At 29.8% G+C, this 21,820-nt stretch overlaps 1 pseudogene; it reads left to right on the top strand.

The window, feature by feature from the left end:
* Window positions 1-7,196: 7,196 nt before the first annotated feature.
* LOC149551444 (ketol-acid reductoisomerase, chloroplastic-like) overlaps window positions 7,197-21,820 on the top strand; it is a 38,973-nt pseudogene continuing 24,349 nt past the window's right edge.

Below are 21,820 nucleotides of genomic sequence, written 5' to 3'. Positions count from 1 at the left end.
TAAGGTGTTTGTAATGTACAGATATCAAGACATTCATAGATGGGAATATAACAAAAAGTTATAGTAGCTACTTTTAGACACAAAATAAATCACACTTACAGTAAAATGACTCATAAAGATGGAAAGAATATCAAATAGATTTACTGAAACTTTAAATTTTTTTTTTATTGAATGTTTGATAATCACAATTTTACATATTATGTAAATTAATTAAAAGTTATGCCTCGGAAGCTAACTGCACGCATCGAGATGCATGACTTGAGCGCTGAACCGGTTGTTGAACGCATGAATGCAACACATGCGTTCTTGAGCGGAGTTGCGCATGCCTTCAATAATAGCATAGTTTAATTGCGATCATGCATGGTTTTGTCCAACTATTTCAGTCTATCAAAATATGTTTCTCTTCACAAAAATGAAAATAATGTATGTCAAGAATCATGCAAGGAATTAGTTTTGAGATCTCAGTATATCTGATAAAGGAAAGCATATCAAATTATCATTAACAAATATAGTTAAATTTGTACAAGCCAAACCAAAAGCTTCACAAGTGAGATTACAATTTTGAATTTCGCAGCTCATGGAACTAACCGCAGAAGAATATCGTCATAGAACAAAGAAAAGAAAAAGCAGCAGGAACAGAAAAAAGGACAACTCTCAACAGCAGTTGATCTGCATCTCTCTCCATTACAAGGTTAAAATCCCTAAAACCCTAGATTTCTATGATTATACAAAATAAGATCGGAACTTTGCATGAAAAGGTTACAATATTTCAAACTCTAGATTTCCCTAAACAACGAACAACGAGCTTATATTAATTTGAATTTTCTATTTAAATAATCTGCATGTAGCAGCTTTGAATTGAAGGTCACATGTTGCAGTAAAAATAGGTGGATAATGAAATAAATAAAGCGTAGTAAATAATGAGGTATGGTGGCTTGAGACCATTGACAGCAAACAAAAAGAAAATGGTTGAGAGAAGGACGCAACACACAAATTCATCCAATGGAGGTAGCAGATTCCAAAATTCTTGAAATGCATCAAAATCTACCGCCTTTGTTGAATTCTGATTTGTATTTTCAGATCTGCTCACTGCTATAACATATGCTGCTGCTTATAATAATAAGATTACCTTCACCCATTTAGCCATGACAGAATAATAAAATAACAGAGATTGGAGTAAGAATATAAAATATGTAATAAACTCTACATGCTCTTCTTCTCTATTCTCATTTGTAATGCGTAGGCCCCGGTAAACAAGGAAGTCTTAATTAATTATTATTATTTATTAAAATTAATTATTATTATGTTAAATTCAAGTAATCTTAGATAAGCTAAGGGTACTTTATGATAATTTTACATTTATGTGTTAATTTGTGATTTATTTTTTTCTTTGATTAATATATTTTTATATTATACAATTTTTTTTGCTGGTAGGTCATAATTTCTACCACCAAATTATCGATAGTAAGACTATATTAAAAACAATGAAAGTTGTTTTCTATCGGCCACTGCCAACCATGGAGATTCCCAACTACCATTAAATATGGAAGTTTCTAGCACCATCTGCCATATTATTTACATGTAATTTGAATAATAGTTTACAATAGATTGTTCCTAGTACTCTATAAATAGAGGCATTGTGTAAGGATTTAGGCATCGGATGTTTATCTGATCATTGTGGATCATGAGTGGATAGAATACTGTAACATTCTATGGATTTGTAATAGATTTTAGTTATGTTAATGAGTATGATGAGTCTTTGTGTTTTGCTTATTGATTTGAATGTTTATTGTTGCATTCGTGTTTGTCTTTCCACCTCCTACAAGTGGTATCAGAGAAGATTAAGATCTTAGGTGGTCTTGTATAATTAGAACTTTTGAAACCCATGATTGCATTTTGAAGTTGCTGGAGCAATCATTACTAGATATCACTAAGGTTTTACTGGATAGTAGATTGGATATCACTAAGGTTTTACTGGATAGTAGATTGTAGAAGGCCACAACCTAGAATGCCCCCAAAAAAATTGCTGATTATTACAGTAAGAAGACTAGAAGGTTTGCAAACATCATAAGAATATAGTTGCAATTATTAAGTTTGAAGATTTGCATATTTAATCATGAAGGCATTATGGTCAACACAAAAAATTGAATATTTAAGTGATAAAATAAATATTGTGAAGTTTGATGTAATTTGTGGTAGAAATTAGAGGGGAATGTTGGTAGGTCATAATTTCTACCACCAAACTATCAGCAGTTAGACTATATTAAAAACAATGAAAGCTATTCTCTGAAAGCTGTTCTCTACCGACCACTGCCAACCATGTAGATTTTGAACTACCATATTTAATATGGAAGTTTCCAACACCATCTACCATATTATTCACATGTAATTTGAATAATAGTTTACAATCTAGATTGTTCCTAGTACTCTATAAATAGAGGCATTATGTAAGGATTTAGGCATCAGATGTTTATCTAATGGATAAAATGCTGCATTCTAAGGATTTGTAATAGATTTTAACTATGTTAATGAGTATGAAGTGTTGTAGCACAATTTGATGAGTCTTTGTGTTTTGCTTATTGATTTGAATGTTTATCTTGCATTTGTGTTTGTCTTTTATCCACTCCACCCACCTCCTACATTTATAAAAATATATTATAATATTATAAAAATATTATATATATTATATTTTATAAAAATATATTATAATATTATAAAAATATTATATATATTATATTTTATAAAAATATTATATAATATTTTTATTAATTTAAATATTCTATATACTATAATAAATTTATTAAAGAAAAACTAAATTTATACTAACGGAAGTACTAAGGCATTATATTAATACTATATTTAGTTTCTAATATTTTTCATTATATTCCTCAATGTAATAATATAATTACATAAAGTATTTCTAACTAAATCAAATTCTATTATAAATAGTGAACAAGTACAATAGTAAATTAGGGTCATGTAAGATTAGAAGAGTAACTAAAGAACATCTAAAATTTCACAATCAATAAAGTTTATTCTAAAATTCCACAAAATATTTCTTAATATAGAAAAACTCTCATAATTATAAGAATTAAAACAATATATTTCTAACCAAAATAAAACCCAATGTAAATTGGGAACATCTAAAATCTAAAACAAATCATAAAACCCACCTAAAAGGAAAACATTCAACCATCTAACCTTATTACAATGACCACAAAATATTTTTAATTGAAGCAAAATCAGACTTACATCACAACTTCTTTCAATTTTTTTAAAATTAATTCTTTTAATGTAATTCATCATTTTTGACCAAACAAAAATCTAGGGCCAATACACAAGTTCAACTATAGAAAACTCTTACACATCATCTAAAATTATGAAGAAATTTCTACAACCTGATTTACCCTTTGTTTAGCTCCATTCTATCTTTGGTTACTTGTTCTAGCTATTGCTATAGTTCTTTTACCTGTTGTTTGTAGTTCTGAGCAACAAGAAACATATACGTGGGTGGAGTTGCTGAAGTAGAAAGATGCTATTCTATTTGTACTCTTAGAATCTTGTAGTTTTTGTCTTAACATCTCTATCTATTCATCATACCCAATTTCAACTTCTACATTTTCTTGTCTGATGAGGATTACACCTTGTTGCAAGTTTAGTTTTTCTTTCTTGGACTTACTTTTAGCTTCCAAATTCTCTAACTATTGATGCAATTTTTTCTCTTTATCCAACATCTAGACATACATCTCATTTCTCATATTCTTTTCTTCCTCAATGTATTTTTCTTTGTGAGAGAAGAGAAGATGAGCTTCTCTTAGTTGCATTTCTTCTTTTGTAAGAAATCTTCTTACTGGCCTCTCTACTATTTCTTCTTCTTCCAAAATCTCCTTCCCTTCTCTTCTATGAAATACTTAGAAGATGTTGGTGCCTCAAATTCTTTTTCTACCTTCACTTCCTTTGAGTGAAACTACTACCATTAGAAACTTCAATTGCCTTTGAGATTTTATGAAGAGGAGAACTATGGATAGAACCATAATTCATGCAAAGTATCATCTTCGTTACCACTACCATGGACATGAACTTGAGTGGCTTATGTCTATGAGGATTCTTGTGGATTCCTGAGGGACCTATGAGGTTTCTTCTTGAATTGGCTTCATTCTGCCCTAGATAAGGTTTTCTTTATATTCTTCTTCAAGAATAGGTTGTCACAATTTTTTTTTTTTTTTGTTATAGAAGTTTTAATTTTCTTTTTAGATAGAGTAGCTAGTTCATTAGGCTTTGGCACAGTTTGAAGAAATCTAGGGGAAAGTCTGGTAATAGTAGGTACATTTTCTTTCAATGTTTATTTTTGCTTCTCCTAAGCTCTAGGTATTTTCTTCTTCTTATCCATAGATTACCATTTATTTTTTTAAACCTTAGGACCACTATTGCTCCCTACCCGAGTTAAAAATTTATACCATGACTCTTCCCCTTCTTCACTTTGCATAAAATGGTGTTTCAGAATTGGAAAAGAGATTAGTACCTTACTTCCTTTTATTTTTTCCTTATATTATGAATTATTGTTGATAAGTAATGGAATTAAAATTGTGACAGCTTGACTCTAGCTTTGACCTTCATTTCCCATAATGAATATGATAGAATATTTTCAAACTAGGTTCGAGTATCATCACACACTATTCAATCACAAGTGAAATTATTAGGCCTCTCATCTTTTTAAGCATTATAAATTTTTACAATCAATAGATTTGAGGTTCCCCTAGTAATTATTTCACCTTCTATTGAAATTATTGAAAGTTGGCTTATAATCTTTGTGCTAACATGAAATATTCTTCCACAAACCCGAGTAACATTGACATGAAAATTTTGAACAAATTCATCCACTAACTCTTCATCAAATCCCTTGTACATGCTGATGAAATCCAACCATCCAAGTCTCTATAATCACTATCCAACTCCAATATCTCTAACTTTTCTTTCCTCTTCCTACCCATTTTAGTAGTATTCAAAAAAAATAATTTTAGAAACTTGACATAAACACTAAGAAAAAAACCCTTTAGTTTTCATTATGATTCCTTTTAATAGATTAGAGCATTTCCTCAATTAAGTTGTCTTTTATGAATGAAATAAATCTTGACAACTCATCATCAAATCTATTTTCTCAGAGTTTGGTGGTGCTAAAAATAAGAGAGTACCTAATGATGTGACATTTACCTTTCCCCAATGCATTTTCATTTCACTTCAAATATTGATTGCACTTTATTTTGTTATTAAATTGCTCAAAGCATACTTATTAATGATAAATACAATGAATTGTACTAAGATTCACACTATGTTTATCAATGACATACAAATTAAAATTAATAATGGAAAATGAATAATGAATGCTTAACTCATCTTGTACAGCCTGAGTTGGCCTAGTGGTGGAGAACTTGTACTCTTGAAAGAGAGGTCACAAGTTCAAATCCCATTGAGGAGTGCCTCTCGAAAAAGAGTATAAGGTAGTCCCATATCTTGTCACCATACGTAAACCCAAAAACTATGGCATAGTGTCGTGGACTATAAAACCCCCTTTCCTTTCTTTTCCTTTCTTAATAAATGCACATCTTCCTAAATATTACCAAATCTTGTCTTCTACCTAAACATTCACTTGAGGATGGTAGGGAGATGATTTCCTATGAGTGATTTGATATTTCGTCATGAATAACTCTATCATGTTTGACATAGATTGAGGCCCTTGATTAGACACTATAATTTTGGGTGCTCCAAACCTTTGGAATATATTCTTGTAGAGAAAATCTGCAACTTTGTCCTCATGAGCTATTGGCAATGCTTTGACTTCTGACCATTTAGTTACATAGTCTATAATCACCAAAATATGATGATTCACTTTAGAAGGTGGATCTATTGGTCCAATAAAGTCAATACCTAATTTAACGACATTCATCATAATGCTTTACATAAGATGAGACATCCCTAGTCAAGGTAGGCTAGAAAAATAACCCAATTCTAAGATTTTCTACACTGCTCAGACAACTGAATAATGACCTCCTCCTTAAGTATTGTGGCACTGAATAATGACCTCCTCCTTGAGTATTGTGGCACGCGTGGATAACATCATAGTACTCATTGGTTCATGTTGTAAATTTATTGTTTATTATTTGTTCATTATTAAAGTTTAGTTATTGATTTTAGATAAATAAAAAATAACATTCAAGTATATTAATAAATTTTAAATTTATAAATAGTTATTTGTTTGTATTCAACTTTATTAATTTCTCTAGGATACAATTATTAGAACATTTGAATATAAGTTTTAACAATTATTTTAAAATGACATATTTAAGAGAACGTATAACAGTCATTTTTAGACACATAATAAATCAAATTAAATTTGAATAAATTAATAAAGATTAAAAGAATATCAAATTGATTTATTCCTTAAAATAAGAAGTTACACAATTAAATTAGTCATAATATTTACTATACTTCCCTTGTGAAAATTCATTCTACATTATCATCATAAGACTGAAAAACTCTTTTGCTTGATTCAATTTAAAAGTCTTATGAAAATCAAATGATATTATCTGAACTATCATATGGAAAATACTTATATACACAAATTAAATTATGTCAAAATACAACTAAAAATTGCATTCATGCATAATTTTGTCCAAATATTTTAATCTATCAAAATATTTTTGTCTTCACAAGAAATGAATATTTCAAGGAATAAAAGAATAAATTATGTCATTAGCAGTTATGAGACCATTGACCATTGTACGCTACAAATATCGTTTAATTTGTAGAATTTGTAGAAGCCAAACAAAGCTTTACGAGTGAGATTACAAATTTTTGATGCTCACAGAGCTAAAAATCTAACAATCGCAGAAAAATATCGTTACAGATCGAGGAAAAGAAAAGCAGCAGGAACTGAAGAACAACTCCCACGGCTGCGTCTAACTCTCTCCATTACAATGTTAGAACCCCTGAAACCCTAGCTTTCTGTAACAATACAGAACAAGATCTGGACTTTGCATGAAAATATTTAAAATCTTTCAAACCCTAGCTTTCCCTAAATAATGACATAATAAACTTGAATTAACCTGATTTTTCTAAACGAAGCGGCATGCAGCAGCTTTAAAGGTCACATATTGCAGTAAAAATAGGTAGATAATGAAATAAACAAAGCGCTGTAAATGACGATGCACGGTGTCTGGAGACAATTGACGGCAAAGAAAACGAAAGCGATTAAGAGAAGGACGCAGGACACAAGCTCATCAAATGGAAGCAGCAGATTCCAACCTTCTAGAAATGTTCCGAAATCGTCTGCCTCTGTTGAAATTCGACTTATATTTTCAGATCTGCTCACTGCAACCACGAATGCTGTTAGTAATAATAACAAGATCGTCTTCACATATTTAGCCATGGCAGAATAAAAACATAAAAACGGTAGAGATTTAAGAAAGGTAGAATATGAAATAAATAAGTATTTTCTATTCTCTGTTTTTTTTGTTTTTTTGGTAGAGACGCTTTTATAGGTGCCTTGGCCCTGCATGTCTCTCCTACTTAACGTTTACTGGGGGAGAGGAAGTGAGGGCTAGCTTGCAGTCCTTATATTCTAAGACCTTCTTTTTTATCAACTATCAAAGGTTAATTTAATGATTAACTAACATGTCATATGAAATTCAAGTAAAATGATTAACTAACATGTCATATAAATAATAACGAACAGTTATAATTTTTTTCATAAAGGAAGATTTCAAATAATGTTGGTCCTAAAAAAGACTCACAAGAATACTTATAGCTTTTTACGAAGTTTCAGAAATCAATAGATTTAAATTTAAATATAATCTAATACTCTAAATAGAAGCTGAAGTTGAACCTCTTTTCTCAATTTAAAAAATCCCCCACCTCAGTTCAGACTTTAAACAATATTTCTTGGAGTTCTTAAATGATATTGATTGGTTCAATTTGAAAGTAATCAAATGATATTGCATTTTCTGATCTATCACCTCAACTAAATCTTCTAGTTATTATGGCATAAGTTAATCTTTCATCCTTGAATCCTTATAGTATGGAAAAATATGTTTAAAGGAAAAATCATGTAAAGAATAAATAAAGTGGACAAGAATCAGACATGAGGAATCACCTTGGTATTTTTATGAAGGAAAGTATATCAAATTATCATCAAGCCACAAAACTAAAAGCTTCAAAAGTGAGATTACAAATTTTGCTGCTTAAGGAGCTAAAAATCCAACTACAACGCAATGAGAAGATCATCATAGCTCTAGCTTTCTACAACAATAAGTTCTCTGCAATATAGATTAAACTTTTTGCAACAATATAGAATAAGCTTAAGATAAGTGAGGGCGACCAAAATGAAAGTGATTAAATTAATTCATCTTTTACTTTCTATTCATTTTTGGGGTGGCTTAAATATCACACTCTTATTAAACTAAAAATATTTTTTCAAACTTAATTTCTTCCTCAGTGTGATGTTTAAGAATTTTTAATGTACTAAAATCTTCAACTTATACTTGCATCCTCGTAGTAATAATAATAATATCATTTTCACATGTTTAGCCATAGAAAAATAAAAAACAACGTAGATTGAAGTAAGATTAAATATAAAATAAGAAAAAATTTCTATTTTCTATTCTTTGTTTTCAATATGGAGGGAGGTTTTTATAGGTGCTATAGCTGGCTTTACTATAGATAAACTACCATTATATATATGTGTGATATGAAAAATATTAAAAACTAAATATAATATTAATAGTAATTATCAACTATATTATATTAAATATGATAGAAATAGAGTTAACATTAATATAAATATTAAATATAATAAAAATAGTAGTATAATGAATTAATATGAATATTATATTTAGTTTTAAATATTTTTCATTTTAATATATATAGTATTATCTAATTAATAGTATAATCATCTGAAGTATTTGTAACTAAATAAGATTTTTTTATAAATAGTGGACAAGTAAAATTAATTAAAAATTAAGAACATTTGAGATTAGAGGAGATCGTAGAGAATATTTGAAATTATACAATTTTCTAACATTTAAAATTATAAGAATAGTCACAAAATAGTTTTCAATAAAGAAAAATATACTATAATTATAAAAATCATTGTAATATATTTTTAATGAAGTAAAATCTCAAAACCTATCTTAAATGGAAAACATCCAAACATAAATTACAAACATCTAAACTAATTATTAGAATGATTACCAAATACTTTAACAAAGAAAAAATAATCTTAAATGTCAAACATCTAAAATTACAAGAATGGCTAAAGTATTCTTAAACAAATAAAATACTAGCAATTGCAAGCTTTTGTCCTTGCAAAAATGATGCAAGAAGGAAGAGGGAACTAGGGCCAATGGCACACCCAGCTCTCTGAACCACCCTACAAGAGTTAACACTACATAAGAAAACACAAAGAATAGCAGCCAAAGGAGGAAGAAAAGGAAAATACTCTCATTGATTCTTTAAATATTCAACATACATGCCCAGCTATAAGGCTTTCTGGGTTACAGCCAAATGTAAATAATACAACTTCAAATTCACACTTCCAAACCTCTTCGTAATCCTCTTCTTTTTCTTCTTGTCCCCCCCTTTTTTAAAAACTCAATCCTAGCCTTTCTTAAATACTTGTCAAAATGTCTTATAGAAGCTTCTAGAACATAGAAAATCTACAAGTTAGTTCTCAACAAATATTAACTACTTATACCAAAATTAAATGTGAGCAAAGTTAGCCCAAATAGGAACTAGACATAGATAACTCAGCAAATGAAAGCATTTTAAAAATGGCACTCAACATTCATACAAACTTGGCACCCAAACGAATCACTTGGCAGTAACTCCAAACTCAGCATCCAAAGAAATCACTCGGTAGCCAAAGGAGCTCAACAAACAAAGGAATCGCTCAGCACCCAAAGGATCACTTGGCAAACAAAAAAGATTAGTAACTAAAGGAATCGATTGGCACCCAAAGGATCACTCAGCAACAACTAATAGAATGAACAAAAGTGCAGGATTAAAGGAAACCCATGATGCTCTTGCATCAGACAACCAGGGTTGGAGAAATGATTCTCTTGAATCATGCAAGTGTCACAACTTGAGTTGCATCCAACTCAGATTTAGAAATCCATGTAACATCTTCAAGTAGTCTATTCTTCCACTTCACCAAATATTCATAGTAATCTCTTCCTCTTGTGCTCTTGCCAACTCTCTAATTCAATATCTATTCAACTTCTTCAATATGCTTCTTAGGATAATCATCTATTACAAAAACTTTGTCATGTAACTTATGATACTTATATAGATTAGCAACAGTGAATATATGAGATATATCCATGTCATCAGGTAACTCAACTTCATAAGCATTATCACTATCAAACTTCTTCAAGATTTTATAGGGTCCAAACTTCTTCATCTTTAGCTTACTGTATGTTCCATTAGGAAATCTTCCTTTCTTCAAATGAACCATCACTCATCATCGACTTGAAAATCATGATGTCTTCTAGATTGATCAACATTCTCCTTATACTTTTGATTACTTTGTTCTATCCTCAACTTCACTTCCTTATGCAAAGATTCCATAAAATTAGCAAATTCTTCTCTTGCAAACTTCTCTTTTCTTCACCAGTAATATCTCTCAAATCTGATACTCTTTTAGGCTTCATTCCAGTAATAATTTCAAAAGGTGTCTTTCCTATATTCCTACTCACAGAATTATTATATGCAAACTTAGCTTGTGCCAACACTATTTCCCAATTACTTGTCTTATCTCCAACTAAACATCTCAGCGAATTATCCAAGCTTCTATTCAAAACCTCTATCTATCCATTTGTCCGTGGATGGAATGTAGAACTAAATTTCAACTTAGTACCCATCTTCTTCCACAAAGTCTTCCAAAAATAACCAACAAACTTACTGTCTCTATCAGAAATAATACTTCTTGGTAATCCGTGCAATCTTACAATCTCCTTAAAATTTTTTTTAGCAACATGCTCAACATCTAATTTCCAACCTATAGAATTCCTCAGTATACTCCTTCACAATCATGTCCTTTTGTCTCAAATTTTGCATCTTTCTCAGTAAGCTAACTTGGTAATTAGCAAGAATGATTTTGTTCTTTACATTGTTCACCATCTTTAGCCAAGTTTTGATCTTCTCCTTTCCTCTCCTTTGTCTATCAATTTGCAAATGCTCCCACCATAGTGATGCATGATCTTTCAACCTAGTATCTGCAATATTCACCTTTCTATTATCAGGAGTATTCATACTCAAAGAACTTCTCCATATCTAAGATCCAATCTAACACAACATTGGTATCCAATTTTCCATCATAAGAAACAACTTCTATAGTAGGCTTTGAATTTCTGTAGACAACACTCGCAACAATCTTTCCTTATCTTGATCTTCTTCAAGTTTCAGATTCAAGTTTGGTGCTACTACTTCATCATCACTTACATTAGCAAGATGTGCTCCTCTAAAAGTTATTCCCATAAAATATCTATTATGAAAAACTAATAAGAAGCGAACATGAAAAAAATAACATGTATAAAGTGAAGAAAAAAATATAAACTAAAATAATTATAAAAACTAAAAATTTAGATAATGGAAGTCTCAATGCTTCACCTCTGTGAGCATCGCCTATATCTAATGACTACTAAGTGTTCTATTTATTATCATGAGAGATAGATTCTTGTAAATCACTACTCATTAAACATGAGTCAATGAGTTTGACTCAAAAACTACATAGTTAAACCGTGATAACAATATTGCAATTTAACTTGTTGCAAAAAAAATCTCCTACTTATTAATTTAAAGTCTATTAGTTTAAATATATGAATAAAATCATTTTAAAAATAAAAATAAGCTAATTTAAAATTTAGTGACTTAAATATATATTGAAAAAATCATTTAAAAATTAAAAAAGCTATTATGAAAAAATTAAAATGAGAAATATTAAAAAATAGCAACTCAAAATATTAAAATATTGACTAAAATAAAAATCAATATTTTAAATGAAAAACTATAATAATTTAAAAATAAATTAAGACAATTTAAAAACTAAAACTTGAATCATACAAATATCTTAATTGCTAATCTATTTGCTAAACTCAAAATCAATATTTAAAATGAAAAACTAAATTAGTTTAAAAATAAATTGAAACTAAAAAAATTATAAAAACTAAAAAATTAAGTAATATAAACTTTATTAACTTAAATATATGAATAAAATATTTATTTTAAAAAATCTAAAAAATTTAATATATAAAATTAATATGAGAAATATAAAACTAGGTTATAGATACCTCTATATATATTATGTCGAGAGTAATCGTTCTTGAGGCGCATATTTTTATTTAATCCCAAAGTTATTTTAATCAAAGTTGAGATTTATGAAAATAAAAATAGGCACCTCGAGAACGATTACTCTCGGCGTAATATATATAGAGGTATATATAAGCTAGTGGTAGTCGTGGCGCAATAGGAAAAATATTTACTTTTTATTTTTTATTTTGATAAGGTTACTATAAAATTGTTAATTAATTTTTAATTAGAGTTGTATGAAGTTACTATAAAATTATGCTTCAAAATATTTTTAAAAATTTAATATAAGGAGTTTAATATAGATTAAAAAAATATTTTTTATTTTTGGAATATTGTAATGTAAAATGTTATAGTCATACATAGATATATGGTTAGGGACAAAGTTACCATTATAGTTAATGTTAACCTTAGGGATAGAATTAGGGTTAGGGTTAGCATTAAAGTTAGGGTTGGAGTTAGGGTTAGGGTTTGAGCTATGGTTAAGGTTAGGGATAGAGTTATGGTTATGGTTATTGTTAGAGTTATGGTTAAGGTTTAGATTAGAGTTATGTTTATGGTTAAGGTTAGGGTTAATGTTATGGTCATGGTTAAGGTTAGGGTTAGAGTTATGGTTATGGTTATGATTAGGGTTAGTGTTAGGGCTATAGTAAGGCTAAGGTTAGGGTTAGGGTTAAGGTTTGAGTCAAGGTTAAGGTTAGAGTTTAAAGGGTTAGGGTTTGAGTTAGGATCAAAATTAAGGTTAGGGTTAAGGTTAGAGTGCAATTATGGTAGAGTCAAATCCAAAGTTAGAGTTATGCTCATGGTTAAGGCGAGGGTTAGACTTATGCTTATAGTTAGGGTTAGGGATAGGGTTAGAATCCAATTATGGTAGAGTTAGAATTAGGGTTAGAGTTAGGGGTAGAGTTATGCTTATGGTTAATGTTAGGGTTAAGAGTAATGCTCATGGTTAAGGTTAGGGTTAGAGTTATCATTATGGTTATGGTTAGGGTTATAGTGGGGATAGGGTTAGGGTTAGGGTTTGAGTCAAATATATCTTTTAATTTAATATAAGGAATTTAATTTAGATAAAAAAATATTTTTTTGGGATATTGTAATGTAAAATGTTATAGTCATACATAGATATATGGTTAGGGACAAAGTTAACATTACAGTTAATGTTAACCTTAGGGATAGAATTAGGGTTAGGGTTAGCATTAGGGTTAGGGTTGGAGTTAGGGTTAGGGTTTGAGCTATGGTTAAGGTCAAGGATAGAATTATGGTTATGGTTATCGTTAGAGTTATGGTTAAGGTTCAAAATAGAGTTATGTTTATGGTTAAGGTTAGTGTTAGAGTTATGGTCATGGTTAAGGTTAGGGTTAGAGTTATGGTTATGGTTATGATTAGGGTTAGGGTTATAGTAAGGCTAGGGTTAGGGTTAGGGTTAAGGTTTGAATCAAGGTTAAGGTTAGAGTTAGGGTTAGGGTTTGAGTTAGGATCAAAATTAAGGTTAGGGTTAGGGTTAGTGTCCAATTATGGTAGAGTCAGATCTAGAGTTAGAGTTATGCTCATGGTTAAGGCTAGGGTTAGAGTTATGCTTATAGTTAGGGTTAGGGATAGGATTAGAGTCCAATTATGGTAGAGTTAGACTTAGGGTTAGAGTTAGGCGTAGACTTATGTTTATGGTTAAGGTTAGGGTTAGAGTAATGCTCATGGTTAAGGTTAGGGTTCGAGTTATCATTATGGTTATAATTAGGGTTATAGTGGGGATAAGGTTAGGGTTAGGGTTAAGGTTTGAGTCAAATATTATTTTAAATTTAATATAAGGAGTTTAATTTAGATAAAAATATATATTTTATTTTTGGGATATTGTAATGTAAAATGTTATAGTCATATGTAGATATATGGTTAGGGACAAAGTTAGGGTAAGGGTTTGAGCTAGGGTTAAGGTTAGGGTTAGGGTTAGATTCTAATTATGGTAGAGTTAGATTTATAGTTAGAGTTAGGGGTAGGGTTAAGGTTAGTGTTAGGATTAGAATTAGGGTTAAGATTAGGATTAGAGTTAGGGTTAGGGTTAGGGTTATAGATAGGGTTAGGGTAAGGTTTTGGGTTAGGGTTAGGGCTAGGGTCAGGTTTAGGGTTAGAGTATGAGTTAGGGTTAGGGTTATAGTTTGAGTTAGGGGTAGACAGAGCATTATAATTTGGGTTAGGATTAGGGTTAGGTTTAGGGTTTGAGTTTGAGTTATGGTTAGAGTTAGGGTTAGAGCTAGAGCTAGAGTTAGAGTTAGGGTTAGAATTAGGGTTAGGTTTAGGGTTTGAGTTACCAATAGAGTTAATTTTATAGTTGGGTTAATGTTAGAGTTAGGGTTAGGGTTAGAGTTTTGAGTCAGTGTTAAGGTTAGAGTTAGGGTTAGGGTTAAAATTAAAATCCAATTATGGTAGAGTTAGATTTACAGTTAGAGTTATGGTTAGGGGTAGGGTTACACTTATAGTTAGGGTTAGAGTTAGATTTAGGGTTAGGGTTAGAGTTAGGGTTAGGTTTATATTTAGAGTTAGGGTTATATATATAGAGAGAGTTATATCAATGTTAAGGTTAGGGTAAGGGGATTGAGTCAGGGTTAAGGTTAGAGTTAGGGTTAGTGTTAGGGTTTCAGTTAGGATTAAAGTTAGGGTTAGGGTTAGAGTCTAATAATGGTAGAGTTAGATTTACAACAAGAGTTAGATTTAGGGTTAGAGTTAGGGGTAGGGTTAGGGTTAGGGTTAGAGATAACGGTAGACAAAGGGTTAGGCTTAGGGTTAGGGTTAGGGTTAGGGTCAAGGATAGGGTTAGGTTTAGGGTTAGAATATGAGTTAGGGTTAGAGTTAGAGTTATAGTTAGGGTTATAGTTTGAGTTAGGGGTAGACAAAGTATTAGAATTCTAGCTAGGATTAGGGTTAGGTTTCGAGTTATGGTTATGGTTACGGTTAAGGTTAGAGTTAGGTTTAGGGTTACAGTTATAGTTAGGGTTAAAGTCCAATTATGGTAGAGTTAGATTCAGGGTTACAGTTAGTGGTAGGGATAGGGTTACAGTTATAGTTAGGGTTAGGGTTAGGGTAAGAGTTAGAGGAAGGGTTATATTTAGGAGTTTTCTTATGGTCACAGTTATAGTTAGGAGGGGAGTAAGGGTTGGGATTTTAGATTATATTTATTATTATATAAGGTGCCCTATATAATAATATGTATATTCTCATGCTCATGGATAAGGTTAGGGAAAGAAGTAGGACCATGGTTATTAGTGTTACATTTAGAATTTCATTTAGGAGGGCATTGTTGGCTATTTTTTCCCCCTATTCAACCCATCACTGATGTCTGATCTGAGAGACCTTAAATGGGATAGGTTCTTTGCAGAGGGTTAACATCGCTAAAGTTGGCGGCTAACATTTTGTGTTGGCTCAGTATCTTCATTGACCAAGCTGGATCATTTTTTCTTGGTCAGGTTGATTCATGCTGTGAGATTCGACAACTCTTGTTTCTTCGTGAGGTATCTTCCCATCTTCCCAAAAGTGCAAGATGTTGCCATGCATTCCCATTCTAATGTTTCTTTATACGCTAGTGTCTTCGAAACACTCTAAAGCCTAGAATTGCACCAGATGCTGCCATGCATCTCCATTCTGATGCCTCGTCATGCTACATTGTTTCTTCAATTCTCTGAAGCCCAGAATTACATCATGCTACCACACATTGCCTTTCCAACATTTCCTCACTCCACAATGCTTTCATGAGTCTCTGAGACCAAAAATTGTGCCACATGGAGGGGGTTCACACCTTTTGTGCTATTTGCTTCGTTCGTTGGGAGGAATCTCTTCACTACATCTTAGTCATCCATTGGAAATAAAGCCAATCTTGATCGATGAATGTGACTTAATCCTTCATTGGGAGGAGTTTCCTCGTTGCATCTCAGTCATCCTTTTTGAGGGGAGAATTTACATCGATGGTTGCGACTTAATCCTTTATTGGTGAGGATTCACGATGCATCTATGCCGTCTATTTCGAGAGGAAGACCTTCATCGATGACCATCATTTGTTTTTTGAGAAACCAAATTCCCCCCTATGGTCAACCTTGCATTTTTTGTGGGAGGTTAACACATCATGTTATCCCTTTTTGCAATTTTCTACCAGTGACATGAAAGTCTTTCCTCTTCTTTCCACGAGTCTCCATTCTAGCGCCTCCTTACGCTGCATTGTTTCTTCAATGCTCTAAAGCCCAGAATTGCATCATGCTACCACATGTCACCTTTCTGATATTTCCTCACTCTGTAGTGCTTTCGCAAGGCTCCAAGACCCAAAATTGTGCCACGTAGCAGGGGTCCCCACCTTTCATGCTATGGTTACAATTTAGATTTTAGGGTTATGGTTAGAATCAAGGTCAATTCTAGAGTTTATAGAATATTTAGAGTTAAGATTAGGAATTAAATATACATGAGGGTTAGCATTGGGTTGTATGATAGTTACAGTTAGGATTATAGTTAGATGTATCATTTAGATTAGGTTTTAGTCAGGGTTTAATTAGACTTAAGATTAGGGTGAGGATCAAGGTGAAGTCTATATTAGGGTTCATATCATGGTAGGATTGAAACTAATGTTAGGGTTAACATTGAAATTATGATTAGGGGTAAGGTGAAGATTTATATTTGGTCATGATTGTGGTTTGTGCTAGGATTAGGGTCTAAGCTATGATTAATTTTATGATTGTACCTTTAGGGTTAGGGTTTTGTTTAAGTTTATGATTATGTTTACAACTATGGTTTATGGTTCAAGTTTAAAGGTGGGAATGTGATTAGGATCAGGGATTAGTAAATTTTTTAAGAGTTCGGTTATAGGTTTACACCATGGTTAGGACCTTGGGACTGGATTTAGAGTTTAATATCATGGTTATCCCTATAGTTAGGTTTAGGATTTTGATCAATATTTTGGAGTTTGTTTTTACATTATGGTTAAGGGTTAGATTTTAGGGTTAGGACTATAACCAATATTAGTGTGTAGGTTTTTGGTTTAGATTATGGTTTGGGCTGAGATTTTCGTTATGATTAGAGTTTAGAATATCAATAGGGATATGTTTTAATGCTATAATTATAGTTTAATGTTGGATTATAGTTAGATTGTACATCATTGTTGGGGCTAGGGCTAAGGTAGGGGTTGCTGTTAGGGTTAACTAAGGATGACAATTAGGATGATTTATCTTTTCAAGTAGAAAAAAAAATCATATTGATTGAAAAACAAAGAAATTATACTTCAAAAATATTTTTCTATGTCATAATAGATTCATTTATTTTAATTATTCTATTAGTTAATTAGTTGTTTGATGTTTCAAAGTAAACATGGCTTATTTTATTTAAATTTAAATAATATTATTATTTTGAACTGAATTTAGCTTAATTGATAATGATCATATTTATATTTCTAATATTAACTCCAATTTGATCATAGACCAAATATATTTTTGGTATTTTTGTAAATGAACTTGCATAACACTTCCCTATTTCAAAGTTAATAAAATATCATTTCTATTGTCTTAGATTTGAGATTAAGTATATTAAATAAGTAATAATAAATGAACATTATGATTAATACATTTCTAAAATAAAAATGTATTACTTAAAAACTTGTTTACTTTAAATGAATAAAGTACTCATTTACTTGTAAATTTTAAAAATAGAAATTAATCTACATATATATAAAATATTTATTCTTTTTCCTATTTGCATACAAATTCATTAAAATCTAAACTTTAAACTACATAAATATTTTTAAAATATATATCCATCAACAATTAGTTTAGAATAAAGTAAAATCTAAAAATTAGACACATATAGACTCTTTTTAATTTCTAGATACATGTTTTTCTAATTTATTTCTACAAACATGCAACTGATATTTCTATTATCCATTTTTTTCCATTCTAAAAAAATCTAGATGTAAATAGTTTTTTTTTAGATGCATGCAATCTTTCTAATTTTTTCTACATACATATATTAACGTTTCTATTTTATATTTTTTTTTACATTATGGTTATTTCAATCAAAATATCTAGATGTAAATAGAATTCTTTTCAAAAAATCTAGATGTATATAGAATTCTTTTAATTTTTTACATACATAAAATCTTTCTAATTTGTTTCTACATACATAAAAGAATAATTTCTATTTTCTATTTTTTATTTTCTATTTAAAAAAAAAAGCTATCATAAAGATTGATAAAAAAATTGATTGCATATGCATTCTTTATTTTGTGCACTAAATGCATTAATTTTTTTCATTTATCTAATGGTTTTGAACGAACTTTGTCTCATCTTGGCATTGCATCTTCCAAAGTAAGCAATATCAAGATATAAAATATCAAAGTTGAAAATATTAAAATGAATGACTAAAATATCAAATGCTCAGGATGCAAGGCAAAAATAAACTGTGTTGAAGTGTATTTCATTGATTAAATGATGACTTTTATATTGAATTACTAAATTACCAAATCTACCCACCCCATTGTAAAACTTAATTGCTCTATTTCAAACGTGATTAAATTAAAAATAGAAAATCTACACAACATAGATCTGTTTTGCATAATGTAAATTTTAAAACTATGTAAAAGATTTGTTGTTCTGCATAATATAGATTTTAAAACTATGTAACAACAATTTATTCCTGACTTCCAACTATTTGTATCTTCTCTAATATAAATTATTTTGTTCATATCATACATTATATAATGAAAGTAAATCCATACCAATTAATATTAATGTAAGTGGGAAATAATTTTTTTTCACATTGATAGAAGAGTATGACAGAATCCAAAATGGGTTTGCCGTTGATTTGCATTCTTGCATCAATAGTTTAAACTGATTCTGTACTCATGAATCACACCGGCTAAAATACACTGAAAAACAATCCATTGCAGGGAGGCGATAAATATTAGTAAAGAACTTAAAGAAGACACACGGGTATACTACGAAGTGTTTTCAGAAGTGATCATCTTATTAGCTCCAAGCTGGAACCTCACAAAACAATCTATCATAGAAAAATCTAATATTCATTTAGGTTTTTTTTATAAAAACATTACAAATACTATATTTTCAAAACAGAGAGATTGATCCTATCAACACTCAAATGAACAAGACTCATTCTTATTAACAACATTTACAGAGAAATAAAATAAATAAAATCTGAGAAGACCGAGCAACTCTGAAATTTTGTCCAAATACAATGACCCAAATCAAAGTCAAATAGAAATTGAAATCAAAAGGCTCCAAAAATTCAATGTTTCAATTTCTCATGGATCTTTTGAATTTTGCAAAGATTTTAGTGCGCTTAGAGACTGGAAGATCTATAAAAGAAATCCTTCTCCTCAAATTTGTCATACCCATCTCCAAAACCAAAAAAATTGTCTTCATATTCCATCTGCACAAATCGTCAATATTTCACTATAGTCACGAATTAGCTCTGTATTAGCCAAAGATTAAATTACAATAAAGAAATCCATAGCAGAACCCACTAAAAATTATAATAAAGTATAAAATAATTTTGGTAGAATATATGATTCGACCACTGCAATTGTATGTGTTAACTTTATCAACCTTGCACATTCTTGAAAAACCTCTCTTTGTCATTTGTGTCTCTCCCTATCAAACAGTGAACAGAAATCATCAACCTCATTGCACATTATAACAAATGTATCGAATCTCCTATTGCTTCACCTTCAGAATGAGTTCCACAATGAAAGATATATTGGCACAATCGTAACGGAAGACTCCCCACTCCCTTACATTTCATATTTTTCAATTCGACTGCAATTATAACCGATGATTCTTCACCTTCTAAGGAATGCAATGAGATTAATATTTTATTCCAAACCATGCAGTTGGCATTCTATTTCAATTGTAATGACAATTTCTGTTATGGAATATCAAATATTTCTAATATCAATTTGTGTTGGGCCCTATTTTTTTGGGTCCTACTTTTTCAGGCCCTATTATTTCGGCCTCCATTTCAATTGTATAGAACGCCTCTCGGTGTAAATATAGTAAAAAATATTCTATTCGCTAAACTAAAAATTAATATTTAAAATAAAAAACTAAAACTTCAATCAATTTTAAAAATTAAAATTAAATAAAAAGAAACAAAAATGGAGATAACAACTAATTAATTTTTTAAATAAATAAAAAAAGAGAGAGTTAAAACTATAGATAAATTAATTTATAAATTAAATACAAGAGTAAAAAATGAAATAAATAAATAAATAAATAAATAAATAAGAAAAAAACAAGAGTTAATTAAATTAAATAAATAGGAAAAAGAATGAGTTAAAGTTGGAAGAAGATAAATTGGTCAGAAAATAATTAACACCACAATTTTCCAATAAAAAATTATAACACCAAAAATTTCCCGAATTGCCCCAAAATATTTTAAACCAAATCTATTAAAATTCATCCGAAAATAATTCTATTAGATTCAAGATCATAAAATACTTTGAACAAAAGATAAACCTACCGTAAATTGGAAACAACTAAAATGAGAAAAATTAATCTATAAAATTATAAAAGTTTTGACAAAATACTTTTAACCAAAGGAAAACACACCCTAGTGTAACCACACGGCTTAAACATGCAAGCTACACACTAAGCTGTGAGATAAAGACAACCGCCACTATTTAAGTTTTAAATTGTATTACAGTCAGCAATTCTTCATTAAATCATTTAATAGCCTCTCTATTTGGCGGTGACCAAATATGTGTTTTTTAAATTTAATTTTTTTCAATGTAAAATCAATTTCTTTGACAATGGCACTGTTCAATTTTAAAACCATGAAATCCAATTTATGGCTGTTCTTCATTTAAACCATTTAATTTATGTTTTGAAACAAAGTGAATGGACATTGTAGTTACTACAATATTTCAATTTGACTTGCATATTTAAAAAAAACTTTTATCGGTAATGATATAAAATTTTGGGAGGGTAGATTAAACAAATGGGTTCTCATTCAGTTCACTAATATTTATTCATTATAACAAACATATAACAAGTACTACGTAGTGACATGTACTTACCATTTAGTTATAGTTAATATAGTTAACTAGCTTTTATATATATATATATATATATATATATATATATATATATATATATATATATATATATATATATATATATATATATATATATATATATATATATATATATATATATAAGCTAGTAGCAATCACGGCGCAACAGATAAATTATTTTTTAATTTTTCTTTTTTTGATCTGGTTAGTATTGATTTATTTTTTTCTTTTTAAATTTAGTTGTATAAACTTACTATAAAATTGTAGTCATATAAACTTAGTATAAAATCATTCTTCAACATTTTAAAAAAAAATTCTATATATATTGTTTATTTGCATCACTTTGATTCAATCTTATTTTAAGGATATTATTAGGTAAATTGTTATATTTAAGAGTAGAGTTATGGTTAT

Source organism: Cupressus sempervirens, chromosome 6 (genome assembly GCF_028749045.1).
Source record: "Cupressus sempervirens isolate cs-2001-9-10 chromosome 6, ASM2874904v1, whole genome shotgun sequence".
NCBI classification, from domain to species: Eukaryota; Viridiplantae; Streptophyta; class Pinopsida; order Cupressales; family Cupressaceae; genus Cupressus; species Cupressus sempervirens.
The sequence above is the reverse complement of the archived record's forward strand: the minus strand, read 5'-3'. Positions and strand labels throughout refer to the sequence as shown.